Raw genomic sequence first — 6,270 nt, forward strand, 5'->3', positions numbered from 1 at the left:
ATTTGGGAGCTGTGTTTCTTCCAGATGATACCGTCACAGTTAACAAATGATATGGAGATCCGAGCTGAACCATAATACATTTTAGATATCACGCGATTTGGGATAGCTGGAGGTACTAGTGAAATGGAAAGTGATGGACAACTTTGAAGCTTCATGGGAAGATCACAATGCCATTAAAGACCAGTTTCCCAATTTTTTACCTTTTTTGTAGTGAGGTATCGGTAAACCTGCTGTTAGCTTTATATAGGAGTAAGGGGTAGAGTTTAATTGATAGTAGTCATAATAATGAAGTGTAATAAGAAGTGCAGGGGTAGTATAGAGAATTGTGGGCATTCTTTTACACCAAGACCGGTTAAAATGAGAGATGGCTTAGAAGTGAGGGATTATCAGTTCTGTACGTTTCCTCGTGATTAGGTGATGTGGTTGTTCCATTGGTTTTCTATTATGGAGGAATCTATTATTCAAGATATTCTTAAAAGACGAACTCAAATAGGAGGTGGGTTTGTTTGGTTTGAACATAGGCTTTAAACATTATTGGGTCCTAGTTAGGCTATGCATTCAATAAAAAACCTAGCCCTTTGTATTTCATGGCATGCCACATGTACCTTTTGGATTTGATGGCACTTCAATTTGGGGAAAGGGATATGAGTCTTCTCAATCCTGGATGGTTTCCTATGAACATTCCTCACAGCCCTGCTCAAATTTGGCATGAGCCTAGGAGAGCTCCAGCCTCTCAAAGAGCTGGAAACATCTGTAACCTTTCGACTATAATTGGGACATTGCCTCTGAGACACAATTGTATATCAAAGTCAGCTTGAAGCAGCCAAACAGGGTAGTCACAGAGTCATCTATTTTACGTTGGTCATAGGACTTTTCTTGAAGCAGCTATTCCTCGAGATAGAAATGCCCAAAGCCAGACAAGTTCACATCAGAGTCCTTACAAGATTCTGTGCTGAAAGTTTCAGTCTTACATAATTATCGACTTTCTTCTCATGACACGAAATACATATATCTTAACTAGAATAATCTTATCTTTGAAGTTTTTGTTGATTGCTCATATCAGACTTTTGTACATGTAAAAGTGAAAGCTATAGGACTGGTTTGTATTTGGTTTGAGTTTTATTGCTGGCATCTTTGCAGGTATACAAATTCAGTTTCTCGGCCACAGCTTGCTGAAGAATGCCCCAACAGTGATCGCATATTTTACAACAGGGATTCTTTCAACTGTTCGAATTTTCTTGATGTTGACTGGCTTTCCTCATCTGGAAATTCATGTGAAGACGAAACATATGAGAGGTAACTCATTGTGTGCATTATCTAAAACTTGTTTTTATTGTACATTCTGATTCCTGCCTGTACCAGCTATGTTAATGGTGTCATCACTTTTGAACCAACCCTCACTGATATGTCGACGCAATAGCAACAAGACATTTCATTTTTTCCAATTTCTTATAAATTACTGAACCTAGAGATGCTAAGCAGATAAGCTTAATAATTTTAACAGGGACTTATTAGAGATAACATCTTCTTTCTACTCGATGTCTTGAATCGTACACTAGTTTTAACATCTATGGGAGGTAAGGAAGGTGCACAGATATTATTGGAATTCTGTTTGTCTGAAAGAAGTGGTTACTTGAGAAGTCTAAGAAAGCTTATTGCTGAAATTGTAAACTCCACGTTAATGGCTGCTGCAGGTCAACACTTGTAGGCTCTCCTATCGGTGGTCAATCATCTGACAATGTAATAAATGAAATGTGCACCTTCGCTAGCGATTCTGAGATATCTCTTACTGTGAAGGTCAGCTTTCTTATTTTATTCTGCTTCATTTGCACTCCAGTTTTTCATTTTTCCTTTCCAAAAGTAAAAGTTGATGAGGATGTGAACATTAAAAATATGAAACTTCCCTTGCGCTAAAAAGAATTAGATGCGACTTCCTATGACTTTAAGATTGATAGACTTTGTTCCAATTTTGTTACCATGAATGTTGTGGTTTGCATGATTTTGGGAGCTAAGCACCTTTCATGATCAAAGGTGAACCCAATCGTTTGAATTTATGACTCCAAAATGTTGTATTTTAGTACATATTTAATATTTTAATGTGGTTGAGTTTTTTTAGTAATCTCTGATATAATTTTTCAACATCCAAGCTAAAACTATTTCTCACTTGGAAGTCAAACACAAGGGTTGTGTTGTGTATATGCATGTTCTCATTGTTAAATGGAGGTCAATTTATGGAATTCTTGTTATTTGCTGATTTAATTTTTTCATCCTTGTAATCTTATTATGTTTTTAATTTTCCCACAGGATGGTAGAGGTGGGTTTTCAGATAGATTTGCAGAATGGGTGACCAATGGGGATATGTTCCTTTGATCAGTTTTGCCAACAGAAAACCTAAAATCTTCTTACCCATAAATCATTGAATTCAGTCATCCCCTCCAAAGGATGTGGGTTGCAAAGCAGAAATAAGTGGTAAGAGAATACCATTAGAGAAACAAAAAGAAGAAGCTGCATTTTTTATGAAGAAAGATATAGAACCCCTTAAAAAAAAAGTAAAAGTAAAAGTATGCTAACCCTTGTAAAAAAGATGATACTAAAAGCATACATGAAAACCCTTCTAGTACAGTACAAAAAAGAGTAAAAAACTACAACTGGTTTTTTTTTTCCTTCACAATTTGAATCTTTGTAAATAATTTTTTGATGCTATTTAGTCAGATTGGAGATTCATTCTATAAGTGTTCTTTCTTCCTTTCATGATTTGTGAGTATCTGCATGCATCTCTTCCGTTGCATTCCATTACATTGTCTGGTATTTGATTGTTCTCCCATACCGGTGGTATTAAATCCTGGGATTCCCAAGGTGGCTGTCCATTAATTACAAAAAAGGCAAGTGGTTCAAGAAGAGAGGATCAGATCAATCAAGCTTAGGGTAAGAGAGCCTGTTCTTTTGGTACAAATCCTTTTTATTGAATGAAACTAGGCTAGCCTGTCTGTCAAGTCAAGTACTTAGGTCTTTGGGGGTTGAGATGAATATTAGACACTGGACTGGCTTGAGAACAAAAAAAATTTGTAATGTGTCCTTTTTTCTTCAAATATCTCGAAACGATATAAATCGTACGAGTGAGAGAGTTGGTGTGAGAAAACACCAAAACCCTAGTATTTATGCTACAGATAAAGAGCACTCGAATGTAATTTTGGTTAATTAGTAGTCAATTAAGAAAAGAACACTCTAAATTGTAAAAAACACGAACAACAAATAATTACAAAGGCAGGGCCAATGGTAGCATGATAGTTTATAAAAATGGCTTAGCCAGTCAGTTAAGAACGTAACTAACGACCAGTTCCGGTTACTGGGATTAGAAAATCAGCCCTTGTCTCTAAATTTACACATATCCTCCACCTTCGGAATGATGCAAAACAATATACATAAGGATAAGGTCTCATCTATCCAATTGATTTTGAAGGAACACTTGTAAACAAAGAGACCATATAGCCGAGGAAAGAAAAAACAAACTTATCTATTAAAAAAAGCCTTAAATCTTATATATCACTTTAAAGAACTTAATGAACATTAAACAAGTACCAAACTGGATCAAAAACCCAATTTATAAATCTTAAAACAATATCCACCTCAATGAAACTTAGAAAGTTGAAGAGAGACCAAGCCTCATTCCCAACCAGTTGCAGCACCACTTTCAACTGTCGGTACAGGGGCTGCCACAGCTTCCCAACCTGTTGCATCTGTAGCACCTGCTATTGGAGCTGAAAATAGGAAAACACCAAGAATAAATCTCATATAAAGACTAGCCATGATGATTAGCGTATGTACAGAGCCATCAATAACAGTGATCACAATTGAATATTTGTAAGGAAACATACAAAAACCATTTACAATTTCTAGTTCTTACCATCAGCACCCGTCCAACCAGTTGCAGCTGCAACTACAGGTGCTCCAGCAATCGGTGGTGGAGCCATGTCACCAGCCCATTGGGCATCAGGAATCTGTGCTGACCATTGATCATCCATTCCAAGAGCACCAGCTGCGTAATCTTTGTAGTCAGCTGCTACAGCTATTTCATCCTCTTGCTCCTTGGTCAACTCTGGTTCCTGTAGAAGAACAGATCAACCTGCAAAAACAAATGGCATATAGAAGATGATTTGACTGAAAAACCAAGACCGTTATGTTAAATGCTAGATCTAAAAATCCAAGTTCTTTGATGCATACCATAACATCCCACTTATGCCCTTGGTTGATCACACCTCGCATCTGAAGAACCATCCTTGCTAGAAGCCAAAACAAACAGCCAATGCTATGCTTCCCCTTGTTATTGGCAGGGGTACCAATATCAACATATCTCATAGGAGAATCAGTGTCACAGAAAGCTATTGTAGGTATGTTCCCTAGTGCAGCCTCCTTAATGGGCTGTGAAGAATCAAAGATGGTGTCAGATTGGAGACAAATGCCTTTCATCATTTAAAGAACAAAGACTAAAACGAAACTTATTTATAAAGATGACAAGGTATCAAACTATGTAAGCTCAATGTTCCTTCAAAAAAGAGTAACTAATAAAACAGATACACCAAGGTACAAACCTGGTGATCAGTGCGTGGGTCGGTCAATATAGGAGTCGAGGCTCACTGAACGATGTCTGAAACTGGTTGGTGAATGTACCGGGAGTATGGCGTCCAGCAATGCCTCATGAGCACCGGTATATTGAGCAAACTTCAGCACAGCCCTCTGCCCATACGGCCTAGCAGATTGCACAATAATGTCCTGTGGGTTCTCAATAGCAACAATTACCCTAGCAGCCATTTGCAGCTTCTCCCATGTCTTTCCAAGATTGATTATGTAAATGCCTGCAGTAAGAAAGGGAACAAGGCAGTCAGATATCTGGAACCAACTCTGGTGACTACACAAATATTGCTGAAAATAAGTGCAAGAAAAGATAAACCAACCTCTACCCTACTCAGAGAGCATGGGAGTATATGTATATCCCACACAGGATCGAATAATTAAAACTACTAAAAACGTCATGGGAGACGAAATTAAAGCAACTTCTGTTGACATTGAAATAAACAAACTCCATTATCACATGCCGTTTTCTTCTAATTCTTTTTAAAAGGATTAGCTTTTGAATTTAAGAATGCACTCAGACGATCCCTTTCACTATGGTATAAACTTTCCTACAGGTAAGCCTGTGTCTCAGAAAATCCTTTGTAACGACTAATAAGTATGAACATATTGCTACGAAGCACACAACGTCCGCATCGTTGGATGTTCCATGCTCTAAATGGATTTGATTGTAGTCCAGATATACGTATAAATATGTATGAGATACAACCACACACACACACACACGATCATACGTGACAGCTTCAATTACGACGATGCTTTACGCTATTAACTACAAGTAGCGGATCCGCATAACAAAATAAAACATTCTATCGTGTAAAAGAAGTAGATAAAATGAGTGGAATGAAGCCGATGAGCAAAAAAATGACAATTGATGCTTGAATTGAGAGATGAAGAATTTATACCGTCGTTTCGGCGCTTGAAGACGTAGCGTTCCATCTGAAAATCACAGTTCTTGGTGCCGAGATGGACCTCGGCAGACAACATCATCTGTATATCGGCCTCTTTCGGTGTCAAAACTTTGGGTTGCGCCATTGCCATTGCCATTGTGGCGGTTTGCAATACCGCCGGCGAAGAGAGAGTAAATCGCAAACCGCCGGCGAAGAGAGAGTAAATAAGGCAGGGTGGCAACGGGCTTATATTTAGATTCACAATAAACCCTAGCTAGCATGGGTTTTTCTTTTTTCAAAATAACACCGATGGGTTCCCTGTACTATACCTTAATTTACAAATAAACCCTCCAAACCAAGTATATAACGTGTTTCTATTCCATCTAACAACTAGCATGATGTTATTAAACCATTAGGCCTTGGCCTAGTGGCCACCTCCTTCCGTAAAGGCCTTGCTTTGGGGTGTGCCTACCGGGGTTCGATTCCAGGGGAGGACAAGTTGTCTTTTTCGGTGCTTGCTTATGAGGTATGGCAAGTAGGGTTCACAAAATGTGGACCACGGGGCCATGAGGTCCCCGCCAATAAACCTCTAGCATGATGTTATTATATACCAAAACCCAATAAACTAGAATGATAGAAAATAAATAAAATACTTAGTAGAAAGTAAAAAAAAATATCCTTTTAAATCACAAGGCTTAACCACCAATATAGAAACTAAACATACAAACTTAAATAACGAACGTAACATCGA

The 6,270-nt window shown here is 38.0% G+C and overlaps 1 long non-coding RNA gene and 1 pseudogene across 1 annotated transcript; one reads left to right on the forward strand and one right to left on the reverse strand.

Annotated features, from left to right (window-relative positions):
- Nucleotides 1–499: 499 nt before the first annotated feature.
- LOC112505361 lies at nt 500–2,751 on the forward strand. The gene is made up of 3 exons (XR_003068384.1): nt 500–1,296; nt 1,695–1,797; nt 2,305–2,751. It is a non-coding gene; the product is annotated as an uncharacterized LOC112505361 (long non-coding RNA).
- Nucleotides 2,752–3,494: 743 nt separating this feature from the next.
- Nucleotides 3,495–5,726, reverse strand: LOC112505359 (annotated as a pseudogene).
- Between the last annotated feature and the right edge of the window lie 544 nt (nt 5,727–6,270).

This window comes from Cynara cardunculus, unplaced genomic scaffold (genome assembly GCF_001531365.2).
Source record: "Cynara cardunculus var. scolymus isolate 2C unplaced genomic scaffold, CcrdV1 Un_Scaffold_10135, whole genome shotgun sequence".
Lineage (NCBI taxonomy): Eukaryota > Viridiplantae > Streptophyta > Magnoliopsida > Asterales > Asteraceae > Cynara > Cynara cardunculus.